At 38.6% G+C, this 25,075-nt stretch overlaps 1 protein-coding gene across 1 annotated transcript in view; it reads right to left on the minus strand.

The window, feature by feature from the left end:
• Positions 1–24,857, minus strand: part of SFMBT1 (Scm like with four mbt domains 1) — a 111,006-nt gene extending 86,149 nt beyond the window's left edge. The window contains exon 1 of the mRNA XM_088134078.1: positions 24,712–24,857. The gene's annotated coding sequence lies outside the window, so the exon portion shown is untranslated. The remainder of the gene's footprint in view (positions 1–24,711) is intronic.
• Positions 24,858–25,075: the final 218 nt, after the last annotated feature.

Raw genomic sequence — 25,075 nt, forward strand, 5'->3', positions numbered from 1 at the left:
CAAAGCAGGTTCTGTGATAGGGGTGCTTTTTAGCCCTTGGTGCTGGTGGACCAAGTGCCACCTCTACTGCACAGAAATTATTCCAAATAAAAATGTTTGTTTAATAAATAAGAACACTGTCGGAAACTCATTTGATATTTAAAGATTTCTAGTCCATTTTGAACAATTTGAAGTGGTAATACTTGACCTTTTAAAGCCATTACATTTGGAAGGAACATACGCTCTTGGCAACTGCCTGTGCAATGCACAGAGAATAGCTCCGGAGTTTTTTCTCCTTGAACATCAAGATTTTCATAGTGATTGGTGCTTGTTGATAAAGGGGATATAACAAATATCATGCACCATTTATATTCTGTAGTCCATTGTGTAATTTCAATAAACATAAATGCAAATTTCACATATGGAAAAAGTAAGTACACCTCTACATTGACCACTACCTCAAATACCTAAAATTAGAATCAGGTGCACCAGATCAGGTGCATATGATTAAAACATTGTCAGAGAGGATGTGGGAGGAACCTGTCTTATTTAAACCTCAGCATTTAGTGTGATTTGCTCTCTGTTGTTGAAATGTGTGCTATCCCCATGCCTAGATAAAGAGTTCTCTAAGGCCTTCAGAAAGAAGGTTAGAGATGCCTATGAGTCTGGGAAGAGATTTCAAAAAATTGCCAAACAAATGGACATCAATCATACCACTGTCTGGAAGATCATGTACCAGTGAAGAAGATATCAAACAACTGCCAACTTGCCCTGGCCAACCCATCCCAGTAAATTCAGTGCGAGAGCAGAATGCAAGATGATGAAAAGAATCTAAGAACCCCAGAATTTCAACATGTCACCTACAGGTAGTTTTCGCCACTACTGATATCAAAGTGCATGAGTCTACCATTGGAAAGAAGCTGCACATATTAGATCTACATGGGAGATGTGCCAGAAGGAAACCTTTGCTGTCCAGAAAGAAATCAAGGAAAGATTAAAATTTGTGCATGAACACCTAGGCAAAGGCCAGGACTTCTGGAACAATGTGCTCTGGACAAACAAGGCAATTTGGCCATAGTACCAGAAGACATGTTTGGTAACCAAAGGCAGCATGTCACCAGAAGAACCTGACACCAACTGTAAAGCGTGGTGGTAGGAATGGTTTGGGGCTGCTTGGCTGCATCAGGGCCCGGGCAGTTCACCTTCACAGAATCCACTATGAATTTTTCATTGTACCAGTGGATGCTTGAGGATAACGTGAGACCATGTGTCAGAAGACTGAAGGTCAACTGAAAGCAGGCCTTGCAACATGACAATGATGCTAAACATTCTAGCAAATCCACCAAGGAACGGCTGAAAGAAAAAGAAATGGAGGGTTCTGTAATGGTCAAGTCAAAGCCTGGATCTAAATCCCACTGAGATGCTATGGGGTGATTTTGAAATGGGCTGTGCCTGCAAGACACCCCTCAAACATCACACAGCTGAAAAATTTCTGCATAGAGGAGTGGGAAAAAAATTCCTCCCAGTCAATGTCAAAGACCGGTAGACAGTTACAAGAAACACCTACTTGAGGTTGTTTCTGCCAAATGGTGCAATACCAGGCATTAGAGCCAAGGGTTTCGTTTTTTTCCCACACACAAAAAATGGCTATCTGTTAATTTTTTGTTCAATAAATGATTGCAAAGTCAATTTTCCATGTTTTTGGTTCATTACAAAATTTGTTCACTAGACCAATTTGGTCTAGTGGTTAAGGCACCAGGCTAGAAAGCAGGAAACTGTGAGTTCTAGTCCTGCCTTGGGCATGAAAGCCAGCTGGGTGACTTTAGGGCAGTCACTCGCTCTAAGCCCAACTCACGTCACAGGGTTGTTGTTGGGGGGAAAATAGGAGGAGGAAGGAGTATTAGGTATGTTCACAGCCTTAAGTTATTTATAAAATTTAATACAGGTAGGATAAAAATTTTTAAAAATTACATCACCTTTATCTTTATATACCACTTGAATGAAGATAAAATACTGATATGTCCACGTTTTTAAAAAAAAACTTTATATGGGGTGTACTTACTTTTTCACATGACTGTATAAATACACTGAATAACCATGGGGACACCATTCATTCTTGTTTTATTGCCTGCTCAATGTTGAATCTAAGCATTTATTCTCACACATGCTTTGCTTCACTCATACCCTTCCCTTCTCACATTCAGCAACCAACTTTCTGGTTCATTTTTGTGCAAAGCATTCCCTAAATTAACCCTATTTCTTACTCTAAAACAAACATACAATAAAGTCCACAGTCATGTTTCTGTATGGCTTAAGAGCAAAAATAAGTTCTGCCCACCTCCTGCCCAGCATACAGCCACATACTGCACTTCCCAATTTTGCTCATTCTCACTTTTCATTCACTTTAAATCAGAATTCTCCCAAGCACATTGCCAGGCTTGCTTAAAGCTAATGCCAGATATTAACCTTAAAGCTAATTCCGTACCCTATAATTTTTTTGCATTCACTTCTGCCATCTTTCCTTTGTAGAAAGGAATAACCACAATATTCTTCCAATTGTCAGCCACAGATGTAGTCTTCATAGACAAGTTGCAGAGCCACTCCAAAAGCAATCCACATCTATATTTTAACATATCTTCTGTGACGCCATCCATACCTGCAGCCTTATAATTTTTCAGCAGTTTCAAAAGCATTTATGATTTCCTTTCCAGGATACTAACATTGATAGCATTCATTTCAATTTCACTCTCCAACGTATCATAATAATTCCTATTCTTCAAATTCTCCTTCCAGTATTTCCTCATTTTGCTTTCACCCTGAATCAATTTATTGCTTTTAGTTTTAATTACATTCACTCTGTTAGAGGATTCTTGTTTAGGCCTCTCCGCTCTTTTTCAAAGCAGTGCTTTATTTCCATCAAATTATTCCTCACTTTCTCTGCCTATTTTAATTTTAACTGTTCCTTGCTATGTTGACTACATTCTTTACATCTCTTTTTCTTTATATACATTATATATTACCTTTCCCTTATCCTCATTTTTGCAGCAATCATTCTCTTTTACACATTTTTTCTTATCCAGTCTTTCATTTCATCACTGCTCCAAGCATCCTTTGTCATGCTTCCATTAGCATTACCCCATACACTTTTCTGCCACTCTGTAATAATTCTTTTCACTGTTTAAAGCAACATCCCCATCACCTTTCCTTCCCTTCATTTTCCATTAATTCTCTAAAAGATTAATCATATTGTAATATTTTGTCATATAGGACTTGTATTTTTTCTTCCTATAGTTGTTTTACTTTTGCTCTACTTCTTTTCATCTCTTTCTTTTCCTTCTATGTTAATATTTTCTCAAGATGCACTCTTGACCCTACCAAAAAATAACCTGTTCCACATTCAGAACCTCTTATCACCCTTGTATCCTTCACTAATTCTCTTAACCTTTCATCATAAAGAATCAAATTAATATTGATTCATTTCTTGCCACATATATGTATGAATAAAGTTATGATTAATTATGAATATGATTTTACTTATTCAAAACAAACTGTTCTTTTTTCTAAGTCACCATTCCCATTCACTTTTGGATCTCCAAATGACCAATCACTCTTTTTGCAGTCTCTCATCTCATTCCCATCCATTCATTCATGTCACCTGAGTAATTTTTCAACCAGATCACATTCAGTGCACAATTTTCCTCAAAACCTATCTCTGGTACTTTTCTTACCACAATTCATTGGTATACAACATGCAATTATCACTAATATATGAATTTCTACAGCCTAGAGGACATAAATCCATGCTTTCTGACATACATTTTAGCTCCTTAATTCATAATTAAACCAATAATTAAACTCAACTTCACAAGATCAGGCCACTTCATTCAGATCTACAGGTAGTCCTCAGTTAATAACAGTAAGTTGGACTGGGAACTCCGTCACTAAGCGACATTGTCGGAAAGTGTGATAGTGTCGCCTAGTGACAGAGTTCCCAGTCCAAATTACCTCAGCACAATGCAGAGTCAGCAAAGTCATTAGGTTGCTGAACAAATGGTCATTAACCGAGGACTACCTGTATTGCATCATTCCCCTTCCTCTTAACTTCAAACATACAACATACCTATTTTTCTTTTTTTTTAATTTCATCAGTTAATTTATGATTTTACATAATTTTAATGTAAAATGTAAAATAATTACATTTCCTTTTCTTACATTTCAAGTCACAATCACCCATACACCAGCTAGAACAACAGATACTACTTCCACAAGTCATCATAGCTTTGGTTAATCAAGGCTTTGTGGGAATATCTTTGAATAAGAAACAGAGGATGTAGGATAATGAAACTGTGAATACCAAGGGTCGCCAATATGCAAGGTACATTCAGTTAAATATTATATGTTTATAACACAAACCTTTAAAATAAATACTGTACTAAGACCCTCCATGTACTATATCTGACAATATGAACACTTCTAATTTATAATTTTGGGGTTTAGTGAGTCTCCAAGTCCCCTTCATGGATCACTGCTGTGTCGTGGCGAAGGGGCTTGCATAACTCAATGAAGCCATGAGCTATGCCATGCAGGGCCACCAAAGATGGACAGGTCATGGTGGAGAGCTCTGACAAAACGTGGTCCACTGGAGAAGGAAATGGCAACCCATTCTAGTATCCTTGCCAAGAAAACCCCATGGACAATATCAAAAGGCTAAAAGATATGACACCAGAAGATAAGCCCGTCAGGTCGGAAGATGTCCAATATGCTACTGGGGAAGAGCAGAGGGCAATTTCAAGTAGCTCCAGAAAGAGTGAAGCGGCTGGGCCAAAGCTGAAAGGACGCTCAGTTGTGGATGTATCTGGAAGCGAAAAGAAGGTCCAATGCTGTAAAGAACAATATTGCACAGGAACCTGGAATGTAAGATCTATAAATCAAGGCAAGCTGGATGTGGTCAAACATGAAATGACAAGATTGAACATCGACATCTTGGGAATCAGGAAATTAAAATGGACGGGAATGGGTGAATTTAATTCAGGTGACCGTTTTATCTACTACTGTGGGCAAGAAACCCTTAGAAGAAATGGAGTAGCCCTCATAGTCAATAAGAGAGTGGGAAAGACAATAATGGGGTACAACCTCAAAATGACAGAATGATCTCAGTGTGAATCCAAGGCAAACCATTCAACATCACAGTAATCCAAGTCTATGCCCCAACCACTGATACTGAAGAAGCTGAAGTTGACTGGTTGTATGAAGACCTACAACACCTTCTAGAACTAACATGAAAAAAAGATGTACTTTTCATCATAGGGGATTGGAATGCTAAAGGAGGAAGTCAAGAAATAATCAGAATAACAGGCAAGTTTGGCCTTGGAGTACAAAATGAAGCAGGGCAAAGGGCTAATAGAGTTTTGTCAAGAGAACAAGCTGGTCATAGCAAACGCTCTTTTCCAACAACACAAGAGACGACTCTACACATGGACATCACCAGATGGTCAGTACCAAAACCCGACTGATTATGTACTGTGCAGCCAAAGATGGAGAAGCTCTATACAAGAGCAAAAAAACAAGACTGGGAGTTGACTGTGGCTCAGATCATGAGCTTCTTATTGCAAAATTTAGGCTTAAATTGAAGAACGTAGGGAAAACCACTAGACCACTCAGGTATGACTTAGATCATATTCCTTGTGAGTACACAGTGAAGGTGATGAATAGACTTAGGGGATTAGATTTGGTAGACAGAGTGCCTGAAGAACTATGGACGGAGGTCTTTAACATTGTACAAGAGGCAGCAACTAAAACCATCCCAAAGAAAAAGAAATGCGAGAAAGCAAAATGGCTGTCTGATGAGGCTTTACAAATAGCTGTGGAAAGAAGGAATGCGAAAAGCAAGGGTGAAAGGGAAAGATATGAACAACTGAAAGCAGATTTTCAGAGAATAGCAAGGAGAGATAAGAAGGGCTTCTTAAACGAACAATGCAAAGAAATTGCAGTAAAACAATAGAATGGGGAAGACTAGAGATCTCTTCAAGAAAATTGGAGATATCAAGGGAACATTTTGTGCCAAGATGGGCATGATAAAGGACAAAAAAGGCAGGGACCTAACAGAAGCAGAAGAGATTAAGAAGAGGTGGCAAGAATACACAGAAGAACTATACAAGAAAGATCTTAATGTCCCTGATGTCCATGCTGGTGTGGTCACTGACCTTGAGCCAGACATCCTAGAGAGTGAAGTCAAGTGGGCCTTAGGAAGCATTACTAACAACAAAGCTAGCAGAGATGACAGTATTCCAGCTGAGCTATTTAAAATACTAAAAGATGATGCTGTTAAAGTGCTGCACTCAATATGTCAACAAATTTGGAAAACTCAACAGTGGCCACGGGATTGAAAAAGGTGAGTTTATGTTCCAATTCCAAAGAAGGGCAATGCCAAAGAATGCTCAAACTACCGGACAATTGCACTCATTTCACATGCTAGCAAGGTTATGCTCAAAATCCTACAAGCTAGGCTTCAGCAGCATGTGAACCAAGAACTACCAGATGTACAAGCTGGGTTTCGAAGAGGCAAAGGAACTAGAGATCAAATTGCCAACTTTTGCTGGATCATGGAGAAAGCACGAGAGTTCCAGAAAAACATCTACTTCTGCTTCATAGACTATACAAAAGCCTTTGATTGTGTGGATCACAACAAACTGTGGCAAATTTTTAAAGAGATGGAGGTACCAGACCACCTTACCTATCTCCTGAGAAATCTGTATGGAGGCCAAGAAGCAACAGTTAGAACCAGTCATGGAACAACCAATTGGTTCAAAATAGGGAAAGGAGTATGACAAGGCTGTATATTGTCACCCAGCTTATTTAACTTATATGCAGAGTACATCATGAGAAATGCCGGGCTGGAAGAATCACAAGCCGGAATTAAGATTGCAGGGAGAAATATCAACAACCTCAGATATGCAGACGATATCACCCTAATGGCAGAAAGTGAAGAAGAACTAAAGAGCCTCTTGATGAGGGTGAAAAAGGAGAGTGCAAAAGCTGACTTGAAACCCAACATTAAAAAAACTAAGATCATGGCATCTGGACCCATCAATTCCTGGCTAAGGGGTAGAAATGGAAGCAGCAACAGACTTCATTTATTTGGGCTCCAAGATCACCGCAGACGGAGACTGCAGCCATGAAATTAAAAGACGCTTGGGAGGAAAGCTATGGCAAATCTAGACAGCATGTTAAAAAGCAGAGACATCACCTTGCCGACAAAGATCCGCATAATCAAAGCTATGGTTTTTTCAGTAGCAATGTATGGCTGTGAGAGCTGGACCATAAGGAAGGCTGAGCGCCGAAGAATTGATGCCTTTGGATTGTGGTACTGGAGAAGACTCTTAGGAGTGCCTTGGACTGCTAGAAGGTCAAACCAGTCAATCCTAACAGAAATCAACCCTCACTGCTCATCGGCAGGATTGATACTGAAGCTCAAGCTCAGATACTTTGGCCACCTAATGTGAAGAGAGGACTCTTTGAAAAGGACCCTGATGCTGGGAAAGATGGAAGACAAAAGGAGAACGGGACGACAGAGGATGAGATGGTTAAATAGCATCACTGAAGCAATGAACATGAAATTGAGCAAACTCTGGGAGGTAATGAAGGACAGGAAGGCCTGGTGCGATATGGTTCATGGGGTCACGAAGAGTTGGACACAACTTAATGACTGAACAACAACGAGTCTCCAAGTAGGAAATCTAGGATTGCAATTCATCTGCCAAGAAACCAGTCTTGGTATATAGACCATTCATTTTCAGCCTGGAATAAAACCAGATTACGTATACAAAGGACCGCAGCCTTATGGCAACTACAATTCAATTACTTTCTTCAGGATAAATACAATGTATATTCCAATGGCAATTTGTTGTGATAGAGAAGTTAAAATATCATTTATATCTGTTGACATACTGTTGAATTTGATGATTTATTCAGACTAAACACCTTGACTTTAAAAGTTAGTTTCTTTTTCTTGAGGAGAGAGCTCACTGGAGAAGAAGCTGGTAGAAGAACAAAAGCGGTATTAGCATTATTATTTCACATGTCTTCCTATTGCCTGAATTAATAAAGGATATGTGTCTTCCTCGGATATTTCAACTAAAGGGAATTTCCCAGAGATATTCTGTCACTATATCTATAATCAAAGCTATCATCCTGCAGGTAAATCTGTTAAGCAAATTTTTGAATTGGGCAATCCAAACTCTGGTTGGGAAGCAAGGCCCACCCTCCTTTGAGTCCATGAAATTCATGGCAGCATTAATCAAGTAAGTACTCAACAACCTTTGTTTGACTTTAGCAGCCTTTTGTTATATTAAATAGCCTCCCTGAAGTTTCTTTCAGAATGCATCTTCTGATTTGTTTGTTCTCATTTAGTTTGCACTCTGTAGCTTTTGTCTGAAGCCTCATAGCTAACCTTCCAGTCCAGGCCCTAGTTGCTGTTTCCTTACCCTATCTGCTGTGTTATGCAGATTCTCCAGTCTAGCACTTGGCCTACTGTACCAGGGGTATATAACCTTTTGGTGACTGGGAGCCATGCTTTATTGTAGGGAAGGGGTGAGTATTGGTAGAGTTATAGAGCCAACATAACATGTAGATGGGTTTCGCCTCTTCTTTCAATTTTGGGCAGCTATTTGGGATGGTAGAAAACTGTGCTGATATTTCATAGCTATACCACTGAAAACTAACAACACAGTAATGAGTATGGAAACCTCAAAACAGGAATTTGGGAGGTTTGGGTTGTTCACCAGTTTTATAAATAATATCTCACAATGGGAACTGTAATATTTGGTAGGAATGAAGAATACAGACATAATATGCATAACAATTCCATGGTGAACTGGAGAAAACCAGTGGGAGTACAAGCTGTTCAGGAAGGTCAGGGATGAGCATACAAGGGAAGCAGATAGAATCCAACCAAATAGAAGATGTGGAAGAATAGTTCTCCTTCACAGAATCACTATGGATAGCTACAGTAGGCTTAAATCAAACTTAATATGACAACCAAGAAACTACCAGGGATCTTAAGCTATAGAAGAAAATCAGAGACACATCCAAGCAAAGAAATTATGTACAATGGGAAATAATAATAATCTATGAATAAACTGTATATTCCACTAGTAAGAGAAACCAAATTCCTAGATAACTACGTGACTAGACCTTGAAACCAGCCAAGAAAGGTAGGACTGGATTTGATCCTAAGTAATGCCCAGGATCTCATAAGGATATGAATGTGCCAGATCCTACAGGAAACAATGGCCACTGTGCAATTAGATTTAATGTACATGCAAATGGAACATTGCCAAGGAAGTCCATCACTGAAATCGTAAACTTCAGGAGGGGAAACCTCTCCCCATATAGAAACAGATGAAAAGGAAACTGAGGGAGAAAATTAGTAGTTTTTACTGTTATATGAATTTTTTATTGTATACTGTTGTTTTGTTTTTATGTTGCGAGCTGTTCAAAGTTGACTGGAGTCAGACAGTGCCTACGTTGAGTAAAATAAATAATAAACAAGGTCCAATTGCTTCAAAGTGTCGATTTAAAAGAGCAACATTGGAAGCCCAGGCGGAATGTACACCTTGCCGCAGAAAACAGGAAAAAAATTAACAAGGAAGCCCAAGTGAATGACAGTGTTGCCAAACTGAGGAGGCTAAAGGCTAACATATGCATTGGCAAAAAAAAAAAAAAAGGCAAGACACTAATAAGTAAGGCAAAAAAAAAAAAGTTCTTGGCTAGACAATAAGAAGCTCCTTCAGATACATTAGAAGCAGGAAACTGGCCAGCAAAGCTGTTGAACCACTAGACTATGAAAGAGTGAAAGGGAAGTTCAAGGAGCATGTAGAGATGGTGGAGAAACTGATCAGTTGTTTGCCTCTGCCACCACCATAGCTGGCACAGGGCAAATACTGGTACCTAAACCAATATTTTCAGGGAGTAGGTCTGGACAGCTGAAGCAAACAGATGTAACAAAGGAGGAAATTTTAGAACAGGGTTTTTCAAACTGCATCCCATAGAACCCTAGGCTTCCAAGAGAATTTGATGGGCTTCCATGAGAAACTAAGCCCAAAAAAACAAAAACAAAACAAAACAAAACAAAAACCTCACCATTCACTCGCCAAAGGCATCCATAGCAATTTTTCTAAGTTACAGCAAATTCGGTAGGGCTAGTTGGGTGATGTTCAGAAGCCCCGCCACCTAAGGAATGTTTGTGTGCATGATGATTCATCACTTTGCCTACTGATCAGGAGTTCTGGGATTTTTTTTTTTTTAGCAGATTCCATGGCCTGAAAAAGCTGGAAAAATGCTGGGCTATCACTGGGTTGGGATGGCATCCTTAAGGAAAATGAGGCTTCTGATCTGGCAAAAATACCTAACTTTTCCTTAAAGTCTCACACTGACTTAGGACTGAAAAGTGGCCAAAATAGCTCCAATTTATAAAAAGGGATCCAGAGGGGATCCTGGAAACTACAGGCTGATTAGCTTAACATATTATCAGGGAAAACTAGCAGAAAACATAATCGAAGATAAAATTGTGAAGAATATAAAAGAGCACTCCTTGCTGAGGGAGAGTCAGTATGACTTCTACAGCGGTAGGTGTGCCTCATTAAGCTGCCTGAATTCTTTGAAGGTGCCAACAAACATCTGGATGAAACAGATCCTGTTGACACTGACTGTGTACTTAGACTTTCTAAAATCTTTTGACAAATTCCTCATCAAACATTCTTAAATCTTGGGACTGTAAGTGTGGTTGCCTGATGGACTGGGCACTGGCTGAACAACAGAAAACAAAGAGTAACAATAAATGGGCAATTTTCACAATGGATTAAAGAATCAGGGTCTCACAAGAATCTGTTTGGGGCTCAGTGCTATTCAACTTGTTCATAAATGATTTAGAGTCAGGAATATCCAGTGAGGTAGCAAAATTAAAGTGGTAAAGACACAAAGCTCTCCAAAGGATCTCTCCAAACTTGGTGACTGGGCCACTAAATGGCAAATGCAATACAAGGTCAGCAAGTGTAAATTGATGTACACTGGAGCTAGGAATGCATGTTTCACTTATATTATGATAGGAACTGAACTGTCAGTAGTCTACTAAGAGATCTTGGGGTTATTGCAGTTAGTTCAATCAAATCAACTACACATTGTGCAGCAATTACAAATAAGACAAATTCCATGTTAGGATCATTAAAAAAGGGATAGACAATAAATCAGCTGATGCTGCTATACAAACCTATGGTCCAGCCACAACTAGAATATTGTGTACAGTTCTAGTCACATCTCAAGAGGGAAAACATGGGATGGAGAAGGTGTTAAAAAAAAAAAAAAAAAAAAGCCAAGATGATTAGGAATCCTGTCCTGTATGAAGCCCAGATACAAAAACGGGGGCTTTTAAGCTAAAGGAAATATGATTATTAGGAGTTACAATTGAAGTTTATAAAATGATACATGATAAAGAAAGGATTTGTTTAATTGACTTCAGAAGGGGACTAGACACATTCCCAGAAAACAAGTGTATCAATAGCAATTAACTTTGATAACTAGATGCTGCCTCCAGACACGGGAGCAGTCCACCTCTACATATTAGATGCACAGGAGTAACAATGGAAAAGAAGGACTGCTTTGATTTATTTGTGGGTTTCCGAGATGCTTCTGGTGAGCCAACATGTGAAACAGAGTGGGCCCAGGTCTGATCCAGCAAGGCTATTCTCATGTTTTCATGATCTTTACCTATCACCACCAACATTCTAACCCCCAATTTCTGCAGGCAGCATCCCCTTGCTTTTCTCCTTAACACACCCGTTGTCTCACTGCACCAGAGAGAATACATTACCTTCTGATACACATCTTCAGAATTCAAGGACAGTTTCAGTATATGGCACAAGGTTCAGTATACTGTCCATGATGCCTTTCAGCACTCCTTTTAGCATCTCATAAAAGCCACATCTTTTATCTTATATTTTGGCTGTAACACCAGCAAAACTAATAATTAGATAAGGAACTGCTCCTGAAGATTTAACTATGAACTTTAACAACCTTTATTTTCCCTTTTCAATTTTATTTTTAACCATATTTGTGCCTCATAATCTGTGTCTATTTTCCCCCATCATTTGCTACCAAAGCCCAACTTTTTTTTAAAAAAAATCATCTTTCTTTCTCTTTTTGAACAACATGCTTCTAAATGCTTGTTCAACAGGTTTTAGTACCGGAAACCATTCTTATTTGGATCTAAAATGGCCACTGGAGTTAAGGGAACACAATCTGAGGCTCCAGGGCTGTATGTGGCCTCCAAAGCCTTCCCAAAGTTCTCCATAAAATTGTATTTTTCCCTGTTACATAATTAAATATATTTAATTAATTATAAAATTAATTAAATTAAATTGAGTTTTAAGTCAAGTACCATCCTTTGCCTGCAAAAAGTTTTGTATCCTTCTCTAGAGCAGTGTTTCTCAACCTTAGTAACTTTGATGTGTGGACTTCAAATCCCAGAATTCCCCAGCTAGCAAGCTGCCTTAAAGTTGCCAAGGCTGTGAAACACTACTCTAGAGGAAGGCCTGTATTATGGCATAAGGATTAAATTTTCTGTCTTCGTTCTAATTTCCTTTTTAACACCTATTTAAGATGAAATCTCTGGGGGTTCATTTTCTCTAGAAAAACTCACTGTAAACGGTTGTAGTTGTATTTCTTATCAATTTTATCTCCTGCTCCCTATTTTTTAACAGCATTTGCTTGGCCACCCAGCTCCAATACTTCTCTAGTATTTTCTTCCCTTCCACATTTGGTAAACACAGCATCATTCTGTTTTACTTTCTTGTTTTTAGGCTAGAATGGACATGTATCACCCTTCAGTTACTGAACTCCCATGAGCCCATGCCAACATGACAAACAGTTGTAAGTTGCAGTTTAGCAACACCTGGAAGATCACACATTGCCTAATTTTGAGCTATGCAGTAATAGTTTATTTATTGTTTTTATAAATTATATATAAATTCATATGCTCTATATGCTAAGGTTTAGGCATAAAATCCAATCCATTCTGTCTTCTTTATGTGAATAATTATTTACAAATATACCATGAAAACGAAGTTGTAAACTTTTTGAACTTTAATGCTGATTTGAGCTAATTCTTCCTTCACTGCATGCAAGTGCTACTGCGTGTTTGAGCTAATGAATCCTACCATTTGTGCAGTGAAGGAAAAGATTTGAGCAAATTACTTCTGATCTATGAGTTGGAAGTAGTTATACACCAGATTAGGGAAATAACAGTCCATAAATATGTTATATTCTTATGCTGCATCCCTACAAAAGATCTCAAGCTGTAATCATTTATATAAGTGGCATCTGAATAGTATGGAATGGAGAGCCAATCACACATGTGATCAAACTCCACAGAAAATATATGTACTGAAAAGGAAAGACTGGAATCATGCATGTGGCTCTCATGCAATTCCAAATACCATGTAGTGACCACTAAGGCTTGTACGTTTTTTGTTTGTTTGGTGCCTTTGAGTCAGTGTCAATTCCTGGACAAGTCCCTGCAGTTTTCTTGGCAAGAGCTTTTGGAATTGGCTTGCCCTGGCCTCCTTCCTGGGTCTGAGAGAATGTGACTGGCCCAAGGTCACCCAACTGGCTTCATGTCTGATGCGTGACTAGAACTCACAGTCTCCTGGTTTTTAGCCTGGTGCCCTTAACCACTACACCAAGCTGGCTCTTAAGATTTGTACATAACATAGCCTTAAAAGAAACTGAATATATCATCTAAACCCACACAAATAAATTATACAGATCACACCTTCAGAGCCTTCAAGGTTGCACCCTCTGCAAAATTACAAGCTAGTGGCAGTGCTAAGCAAACACAATCCATATGTACTTTTCCCTCATCCCAATGCATATATTTCTATCTCACTTGATCAAACATCACTCTCTTGATCCAACATGAAATTTGATTCCAAAAAGATATAAAACTTAGTGTATTCACAAAACTAAAAATATTGTCTATCATTTTTTATATTGCATTTATCAGCTGTTTAATCTGTAAATATGTCAAGGGAGGAATAAGAATTTTACTTGAATCTTTTGTTCTAGATTTACTTTTCTGTTGTGTTACTTTACTTATTCTAGAAGTAACACAACAGAATTTTAATTGAATTGCAAATAAAAGCCAAGTATTCTAGCACAAGATACATCAGAAGAAATGTTTACAGTGGAAATAAAATGTATAGAAGGATTTAACCAGCAATCATCCTAAAAACTCATTTGAACTGTCCTGATAAATCTTATGAGATTCTGTGAATGAATAAATAAATATATTTGGAACCACATGAAACCACAACTCTGTTTGTATGGTATGAAAAACTATCTGCGAGTAACAATCAGGTAGAATTTGCTAGCTCCACAGCTAGCAGCGTCAACGACATCTACTGTTTAATTTTCAGTATATGATTCCATAGTTAGAACACATAAATAGTTAATGCTGAGCTTTTTAGCTGAATTCTGAAAGTTTCAGCTTACTGCCTCAATCAACAACTACAGCCTGATCCGTTCTTTAACCAAAGAATGATAAAACAACTTCCCCAATTCCTAGTTGAAACTCCCAACACAGTTAATTCCTACATTAACTAAGAATTCTGGGAACTGTCATATCAGCACACCTGAATGAAGGCTAGCAGACCACCCTATCATTTTTCTTTTATGGCAACGCAGTGTCAGGTAGTCATCTTTCAATAACAATACCAGGGATTATATCATTTTATTTATTTATTTGACTTGGACACTGACCGACTCCAATCAACTCTGGATGACTCACAAAATAAAAACAAACAACATACAATCTAAATAAAAAACAATGAATAAGATGGCAAATCTGGCCAATAGCTACATACATACACACTACAAGAGGCTCTAACCACCCTAGCCTAAAGCCAGGGAAAAGAGCCAGGTCTTTAAGGGTTAAATGGCACACTTAAGATACCCATGTTTTACAAATGCAACTGGGTCATGGGGATGATACATGCAAGGAGAAACAGGACATACTATGGAAGAAATGCTACCAACTAGTCTATCCCCCTTCCTGCTATTTTAATTTTTGTTCTTGTGTTATGACTTAATGTTAGTTACTAATTTCTGAGGCTATGAAGAAATGTAACCAACATTACCAGCTGGGTTCAGCAACTCAAGGGTTTTTGTTTATTTGTTTTTGTCTTTCCTTCTTCATAACAATATTTATGAACTTTAAATTGAAAATGCTTTTCTGTTTTTGTTTTGGGAATCTTTTTATTGCAGATGCTGAAGTCATCAAGCTGGATCTGTAACAGAAATAAATACTGTAGGACTGGCTCTCAAGTGGACTATCTTCCAAAGAGTCCTGTAGATCGTATTTCCAGATCATGGGAAGGGTACTGGTGGGTGCTGAATCTTCACATTTCCATCAATGTTGTCCTAGCACATGGGCTGGGATGCAGTCAGCAGTGGAGTTTGTTCCAATGGCTGGGACAATGGCTGCCAAATTCTGATTTATAACCAATAAAAAAATGCTGTTTTTATACTCCTTTAAATCAAATCACAGTTCTTCTCTTTTTCTTCACCACCCACTCCACACTAAAAGTCCAAGAATATGTAAAGAGACTATGCAAGAATATGTAATTTAGAAAGAGCCTACAAATTTTGTCATTATGGTGTATAAATTATTATTATTAACCTCCACGTTCAGTGCTTAGGTGCACACAGTATACTGGGCTATTGCAGATATCAGAAACCATTTGTAGATTTCTGATACAGTGCAAATTACTCATTTTGTAAAATTATGTAAAATTATATAAAATTAGTACAATATACAGAAAGAATATATACAGTGAATGCAAAGTAAAAAAATGCTTTTACTTAACTTCTTTATTTGCTCAACAATTTTTAAAATCTTCTTGGTAATATTTTAATACACACCAAAACTTTAAAAGATATGCTTCTATTATGATGTTTTTCTACTGAGATTTATGAAATGTTGCCTTGTAGTAATAGCTGACGCTGAGTGAGGTAAACTGTAGTAAGCACTTTTGATTGTCTTTCATTTTTATATACTTAAAGATTATATTAAGCTTCTATTGTTTATGGTACACAATTGGGTAGCAAAAAAAAAAAAACCTTTGCACATATCTACTGAAGTACAGTATTTAATATATATTAAATATAATATGTAATATATGGCACTTTAATAAATAAAGGGACATTAATTGCAGAGCCACTCCTTCAGTTACCAATCATCTATAGAGAGAATTCCATTCAAGTTATTCCCACACAGCTCCTATCAATATTATAGAATATTTCTATTCTAAATGTCTCCTCAAATCAGTTAAACTGGAGTACTTTGATCCAAGGCTCATAATCTCTCTTCGCTACAATGATTAAACTCCAAATTCAACACTGCTTTGTGCATTAGGCTATAAGGACAATGCTACTGACCTCAGAAGTCATTTGTACAATACCATATTCCCGAAACACAAAGCAAACACACACAGAGCTTACATTCCTTAATTCAACAAGCAATACTCTAGCTCAAGACACTAGAAACATTATTTTCTTCCATTTCCCCACTAAAAATATTATCAGTGAAGTCTCTTGAACAAGTTCACTGAAATGATCAGTGCACTGAAATTACTTTAACTGCTTAGTTTGGAACACAAATAATTTTTCAAGGCGAAGTCCCTAAAACTCACCCCTTGAACTAAAATAACTGGCCCTATGTCCATGACGAGGGACATAGTTGATGTTTTGAAAAGGCCTGAACCTAGCTTCAGTTACAATTGTTGATTATCTTTTGAAAGCTTTGCATCCTCGTGTCCCTTCTATGTTGTCAAGATAATCTGTGGGCACAAACACCAACAGAGTTTAATAAAGATTCCAATACAGATATCCAATAAATCATATGAAATGAAGAGACCAGAGTACATATGAAAAGAACATAAAGGCATTTTCAGAGCATTTGAAAATGCTCTGTTTTTCAGTTTTTCTGTCATAGTGTTAGGTATACCATTTCTTGATAAAAAAACAGCCACAAGGAAGAGGAAAATGTGGATCAGGATTGCAGTAGCTATCTATGCTGTTTTGCACTAAATATCAAACTCCTGCCCAAAGTTGTTATGGCCCTGCACCATACTTCTGATCTGGACCATTTTCCATACTTTCATGTTGCTTTTTGCCTCACAAAAACACACCCAGTAATAAGCATCTTAAAAGAAATATATCAAAATGTTTAATTCAGACCCTAAGTTCAGCAGCACAGTTCAGACAATCTTATGATAGAGGGGGCCTACTAAAGGCCAATAATTTAGAAACAGGTACAGTACACATCTTTACTGTTCCTGAAAAATACATCTTACAGGAATCTATGTATCTTTGTCTTATATTCTAGTTACAGCCTCCCTAGCACAGCAGAATGTTTCATTAAAACTTCAACAATTCATCTCCACAGTCTTTCATCCCCTAAACTGAAATAGAATATCAAAGCATTTGTATTAGGCACACTATTTTGTGGTACCATCAGTTTCTGCTATTTACTATAATAGAAATTCCTCGTGATTGGTTTTGCTAATGCAAAATGATTTATATAGCACTATAAAGGAAATCAAGGAGCATACTAAAGAATAAAACTGAACAGACATAAACAGATTAAGTCAACAGGAACAGGTATTTACCTTTGAGAATCAGGCAGTGTACAAGTTTAATAAATTATTATTAATAACCAACATGACATATAGTGGCCCAAAATATAAAGATCTAATAACCCATCAAAGTAATAAATTGACATGACCACTCCTGTACTTAGGAACAAACTATTAATAATTAAGGTAAAGGACTAAATTCACCACATATTTGGGGCTGCTGAATCTTCATTCATTCATTCCTTTATTTATTTGTCAAATTTATATAGCCACCCATTTCACCAGAAGTGAAGAAATTAAGGAAACAAACCCCAAACATCTGTGTTAAACGCATGCACAATAAAGGAGACCTACACATCCACTAAAATGCAAGCAGGTACAGGTTTTTAAACAGAATAAACTGCCAGTCTCCCCAAAGGATTACCTGCTCTGATAGTGGCTTATTACCCTTTTGTTTTGTTTTAACAGAACAAAAGGAGTCACAGTTCCACATTATATAGCGCCCCCCTCCTATTATTTAGTTGAGTGGATTTTTCTACTTCGCTAGGTCAAACACAGCATTACTTTTCTAAGTACGAACATGATCATTGACTTGAACTAAACTTGTCTAAACTAAGTACATTTACAATGACAAAACTTGCAACTTAGGACTAAACCAATTCATTTCCTACTTTTTTCCATAAGACTGCAGCCTTACATTTTGGCTGCATATTTATTAATTTAAAACATTTATATGGCCATCTAAGTTAAACCAAACTCTGGGTGGCTCACAACCCAAGGATAAAAATATATACCAACAATGAAATAAAAACAGTAAACAAAATATTGAAAGAACTGAAAGCAAAAGATGGTGACTTGTCTGAATCACCTAGCAGGCTTGCTCAACATACCGGATTTAATAAGAGAACCAAGGGGCCATGGTGGTTCTCATGTCAGAACAAGAAACAAAATCCAGTAACTAGTCACACAATGTTATATATTTTTCATCTACATATTTGAGCACCTCCCTTTATTTCAGTACTGGCAAAACACATTCTCCTTAATTGTTTACATAATTTAATTCCATGGAAGACAACACTGAACTTCCCCCATAATTTATCACCTATAAGGAAAGATTAACCTATTCACATATTGCATATCAAAAATGATCCAGATGCTACTGTGGGTTTTAGCTACAGATCTCTGTCAAAAAGTAGAGAATCCTGCAGCAGAAAGATATTTCGGCAAGAAATAGTAGAGCCTGGTCTAAGTGAATTGTTCTGTGAATATGGCTTCCATTCATGTCAAAGTTCTGCCTTTATGGACCTTGCAATCTTCAATTCTCTTTCAGGTCAGCCAAAGATTCTTGCTGAATGTTACTTACATGCCATTCAACAAATCAACATGGACAATTATTGTCTACAACCATTTTCACTAAAGCTCTCTGGACATGCCCTTCGATAGGCAGACTTTCCACTAGAGGCACAAAGTCCCCTGAAGACAAGTGAAGAAGGAAAAAGAGCTAGGGCAAAAACAGTAACATTCAGAGAGGGGACTCTAAGTTAGTATAATTACCTTCAAGACCTCAGGGAGTAAATACATGCTGTAGCAAACATAATTCAAGGACCCTGTAGACTTCTATACTATCATTAATACTTCTGCTTCCAACAAAAAAAAACACATGAATTTGTTTTAACTTTAACTTTCAGAAGTACTAGTATATCAAGATTGGCAGTACTCAAGAACTGTGTTCACAGTTTCTTATACAAACTAAAAGATCTATTAAATCTATTTTCTAGCAAGGTCATAGCACACAAGAGCTTCCAGCAAAAACAGAGTTTCTGGAATTTTTTTTCTCCCCTTCACAATCCTACAAAATAAACCAACTAAGCTATATAATCAAAAGGTATTTGTAAATAAAAATCATGACTGTGCATCTCTGTCACTTTACAAGGAAAGGTCCAGTGCTTTAAAAAAGGTTAATTTCAAGATTATAATCAGAAATTTGGTTTTTATGCCCAGACTTGCCAAAGAACTGATACAAAATTCTTGGCAAGAGCACTATATCTCAGAGACAATGAACAATTATGAAAGTTTACTATATGAGATTTTTAAAAGTTATGAAAATGTGATATGAATATCAACACATCACAGGCAACAGTTCAGCACATATTTCTCAATAACACCCCTCTTATTTATCCCATGTAAAGCCATTTGAGCAACTGTTTGCTAATAGATTACCCTCCTCACAAAAATAATTCAACAGTAGGATACCAATGAACTGTAAATGGAAAGCACTTACGAAGTTAGAAAGAAATTACAGAGTTAGATGCCCTTGCCCATTCAGCTCATCACTCTAACAAGTTTTCCTCCATGGAGATCTAGTGTCAGTTTTAGAACCTCTCCAACTCCTGCAGTTATTCTGGCATATAAAAATAAATTCATCCAACATACAAAGAAAATCAATGAGATGAATTCCATTATTCTCTACTTTTGGATTTTAACATTCTCTAATTAATGCTTGTATGCCGCCCAGACTCATATTCAGTGAGATAGGCAGCCATATAAATTTATTAAATAGTAAAATAAATAAATCCCTCAAATAAATGTGGAATTGACATGAACTGCCATCTTAGTTACACATCTATGCAGCACAAACTGTGCTGAATCTCACTGAACACAATTCTGTTGCTAAATATTGAGAAGGTTTTCATGCTTACCACCCAGCCTGACTTATAAAAATTACAAGGTAAAATATAAACATTAGACCGAGACTGAATGAACACAGCAATGATGTATTGTTGAGAAACTGAACCATTTTTGTAGATTTGGAAATATGATCTTAGAAACAACACGTGCTCAACTTTTGATGTAATATAATTATTGTTTGTTTAGTTTCCTATTACCTTAATGTAATAACTGTAAACATATCTATACTGGAGTAAGAGGTGTTTAAATATGCACACGCAATACCTGGTACAGACTTTCCTGCAGGTCAGAAGGTTAAGATCCAGAAATTTAGTACAGGCTTCTTTCATTTTATGCTAAGGTTATAATCCTCGAAAACCTTGCATAAAGTGAAACACTGAATGACTCAGAAAAAAGGGGTTGTAGGATAGTGTCAACAAATGCGCTCATAAATTTTTAGAGCCTTATTCTTAAGTACTATGTTATTCAAACATATTTTCTTCTTTTTCTCATGTTCTATGTGCAGTGAAAGCATTTTCTCCATCTTTTCTACAGCTGGCTTTCTAACGCATGTAGTTATCATGGCAGATAAAGAGGCAGAATGCATCATGGCACTACAAATTTTATTAGGATTATTTGCTATGTTGCCACAGTAGATTTGCCCAGGTTAAAAGCTCATCCTTGGGCTTCTTTCATCAGCTTTACCACATCGTAGCATGTCCAATTTTGTTTCTAGTGTACAAGAGGTCTTTTTTCTTTCCATTTTGAGTAAGAGAGTTGAGCAAGATGTTGATGATTGCTTTGACCCCAGAGTAACAGTAGTAGCTATTGCAGGTACAGAAATGGGAGACAGGATCCACCACTAGAACAATCATACAATATGATGGTAAGTGCATGAGGGAAGAAATGGGGTTAGTGGGAAAATGTTCAAGTAATTTTGGCAGGAGGAAGACTTGGCAAGTTTCCAGACCTTTGGTGCAAATTGACTGTGCTGGCACAAACTCCATAATAGTATTTTTTTTTATATAAAACAAATTCTTTGATGAAAATGATCAACTGCATAATAGCAAATTCACATAAAGCAAATTTACATAAAGAAAAAGAAACCTATATTAGCAACAACGTTGTTGTCTCAATTCTAAATTTGCAGGTGATTTATTTATATCCAAACATACAGAAACAGCATGCCTTTCTTGGACAACATAATCCTTCACTAAGGGGTAGGGAAGCCCTGAATTTTATTTTATACCCAATTCAACATGTACAGTAGGTACAAATTTAAAGTGTTGTTCATATTTTTTTAAAAAATCTACAAAGAAAATATTAAAATGTGTAGCTCAACTATTATGTCTGAATTGACACAAATACTTGCATAGACAAATACTTACATTTAAGAATGAGGCCTGAAGCAATGCCAGCAAAAAGTTCCACTTTACTTGAATGGAATTTTATTATAATCGTATAATTTAAGTCAACCTTGCTGTCATCCTAGTCTGATTACAACCTCCTATGTAGTCAGTCTTGAAAATATAAACTGCAATTACTGACTCAATACTCTTCAAGGATTTTAAGAACCAAATTAAACTTTTTTCATTATACCCTAGTCTAAGCATAGTATCTAGAAATAACTTCTCTTCGAAATACTTTCTTCATATGTGACAAATTAAAAATTATGGGCATCTGTTCCAATGCATGTACATGAACCTGAAAGCTAAGTGGCTTAGATTTCAAGGTCTTTGTGTATGTGTGTATGCCTTCAAATCAGTTTGAACTTCCAGGTAACTTCCTGGACAAGCCCGTGAAGTTTTCTTGACAAGATTTTCGGAAGTGTTTTGTCACTGCCTTCTTCCTAGGGCTGAGAGTGAGTGGCCCAAGGTCACCCAGCTGGCTTTGTGCCTAAAGCAGGACTAGGACTCACAGTTTTCCGTTTCTAGCATGGTGCCTTTAATCACTACACCAAACTGGGTCTCTTTTAAGGTCTACATGTATATTATTTATTTCATTATATACAGCAAAATAAAGGTATTCCATTGCTTCGGAGGTAACATAGCACATTTATGTCTATAATACATAATACAGACCTAAATTCATATTATATACTGTATTGTTTAGCTGTTTACTGCTAAGCTATAAATCTAAGTAACTTCAGTGGCCTACAGCCACCTGTTGCTTGAAATATTGAATAATTCTTTCCAATTTTGTTTTAAAAAGCTGATATATACTAAGTTACTGGTACAATCAACATGAGTTCATATTTGAAAACAGCCTCCAAAGCTGGTAGGTAGTTTCTAGTAGATGAGGTTAAATTCTCAGTAAAATTAGAAAACTGCCATTATTCAATCACCAACACCCTCACTATATGATCATTAAGTTCAACCCAATGATGTACAGCTTTACTGTAATTTAATGATTAAAAATACCTATTTTCTTACTTGAATCAACTCTGCACATTATATTCTATATTACTTGTTTGCTATGGTTACCTCCCAAGCTACTGACAGCAACCAGAAAGAGAATAAAGAACCACATTCTTATCAGTGAAATTTTCTCTATTATTCTATTTTCCAAGTGGATAAAGTAGTGGCAGAACTATGAGCCCCTCACTCCTACGGACTGCTATAATGCGAACAAATTTCTCTGAAGCAGATATAATCATTCTACTAAAATCCACCTGGGTCTAATAAATAGGCATCAGTCTGGCCCATTATATGGACTAAGAGAGGCCTAGTAATAATATTGCTTTTCAAGGACTGATAAACTGTCTAGCATTTACTCCTGCAAAACAAATGTTTTTAAAAAATCTGTCCTGGTCTCTTCCTTCTACTCATTAAGAGATGTCAACTTCCTTTGCAGTAGTTTGTACTTTGACTTGACATATAGAAATACTTCCATGTCCAGCGCTTCTGAAATTGTATATGCAAAGAAGGGTTCTTTCTACTTCATTCTTGAGTGACAGATTGTCTGATTACAGGGTGCTTGTTTTCCTTATGTAACTCCCCCTTCCACTGTAAGATTGTTTTTGTTACATGAATCAAATGTATTGTGCTAAAGTTTTAGTTCCCTCTACAGCCAACTACAGTTTATATCCCAAATTCAGGACTTATGGATTCAGGTGCATCCTGAGCTTCATGGGCAGATGGATATCCAAGTCAACAAAGTCTCTTTATTTTAGAGTACAAGAAAGAGGGAGAAGAGGTGAGGCAGGAAATAGAACACAGCAGAGCATATCGGAGCAGAGTTGTTTTTCAACTGAAAGCAGAATCCCGCAGGAGAAGACATTAGCAACACTTGTAAGATGGAAACTGGGGCTGGGCTTAGTGTAAGTTTGTGGCACTGTACTTAATCAAAACAACGTGCGCAGCAGCTGCGGATCCGATCATCCTTGAGATTTAGCCCCCAAAGTACGCATAAGGTGTGTAACACCAGGTTGATACATGAAATTGCAGTCGGGTTAACATCCCACTGAACAACGTAGCGCTCTTTAGCAGCCCCGAAAGAGTCCCGGAATGAGAGTTTAAAGATCACATACGCCGCCATGGGGGGGGCGGGGGCGGTGTAGTGAGAAGACAGAAAAACAGCCAAATAGTTCATGAGGCCTCTTCTCTTCAAATGAAGCCATACTTAAGTAAAAAAAAAAGGGGGGGGGAGACTTCTCAACCAACCGGCTCTCCAAGAATACACATGGCCACAGAAAGTTCATGAGAAGTTACCTTGAAATGAGATTTCCCCCGGCCCGCAGGCTGCTTATATGCGAAAAGAAGCGCCCCCAAAGTGCTCGGCCGGCCACCCATTCAGGCTCCGAGGGAACAGGGGGAGGCCAGCAGGGATTCCCCTCCTGCCCGGAGCAACCCCCGAGTCGGGAGGGGGCAGAGAGAAAAGGGAAAGGGGGCTCCCGCGCCCACCGCCTCACAACTTTTCGCGACCGCATCAGGGCGGCAAAGGCGAGAGGGAAAGAGTCAACCTGGCGCCCCCTTCCGGGCCCAGATCTTCCCAGACGCGACGCGCACCTCCCCCGGGCCGCGGGAACTTGCGCGGAGAGCGGCACGAGCGCCGCCCGCGCGCAGAGTTGGCGCTCCCACTGCAGCGGCGCGGCGGCGACGGCGGCTCCAGCCCGGGCATCGGAGGAAGCGCTCGCCGCTCGCTCCCCCTCCCCTGGCGCTGCGCTCCGCCTGCTCGCCTGGCGGCGGCGGCTGCTGCTGCTTCTGCCGCCGCCGCCGCCGCCGCCGCTGCTGCTACCGCCCTCCCTCGCCGTCTCCCGCATCAAACTTCAGGAGCCGAAAAAAACCTTTCGGGCGGTCGGGCAGGCGGCAAAACGCACCCAGCAGCTACACCGGACACCGCCCTCCCAACGAGGGCACGCATCCCGCGCCCGTCTTACCTAGGGGGAGTTTTTCCAGCCCTGCGCCGCTGCCGGGGCTCGGGCAAGGCTCGCCGGCGCTCCGCTCACCGCCTCATTCCAATATGGCACGGTCGGCCCAAGCGCATGCGCCCGCCGTCTCTCTCCCCGATCCCCTCCCCTCGCTTCTGGCTTTTTGGGCGCTCGCTGCACACTCCCTCGCGCTCGGACACGCTGAGCCCTGGCGCCGGCCGGGGACGGGCCCCTCAGCTCCGGGCTCCCCTCCACACCCTTCCCGTCCTCCCCCAGCCAAAAGCCACAAAATAAAACTTGAGCCTCTCCCGCACTTTGTGCGCCGAGAGGCGGCGCGAGCCTCCGCCCGTCGCAGCGCCACCCTGTCCCCGAG

This window comes from Python bivittatus, unplaced genomic scaffold (genome assembly GCF_059951505.1).
Source record: "Python bivittatus isolate LINGU-HERP-01145 unplaced genomic scaffold, Pbiv_v1 ctg000080_np1212, whole genome shotgun sequence".
NCBI classification, from domain to species: Eukaryota; Metazoa; Chordata; class Lepidosauria; order Squamata; family Pythonidae; genus Python; species Python bivittatus.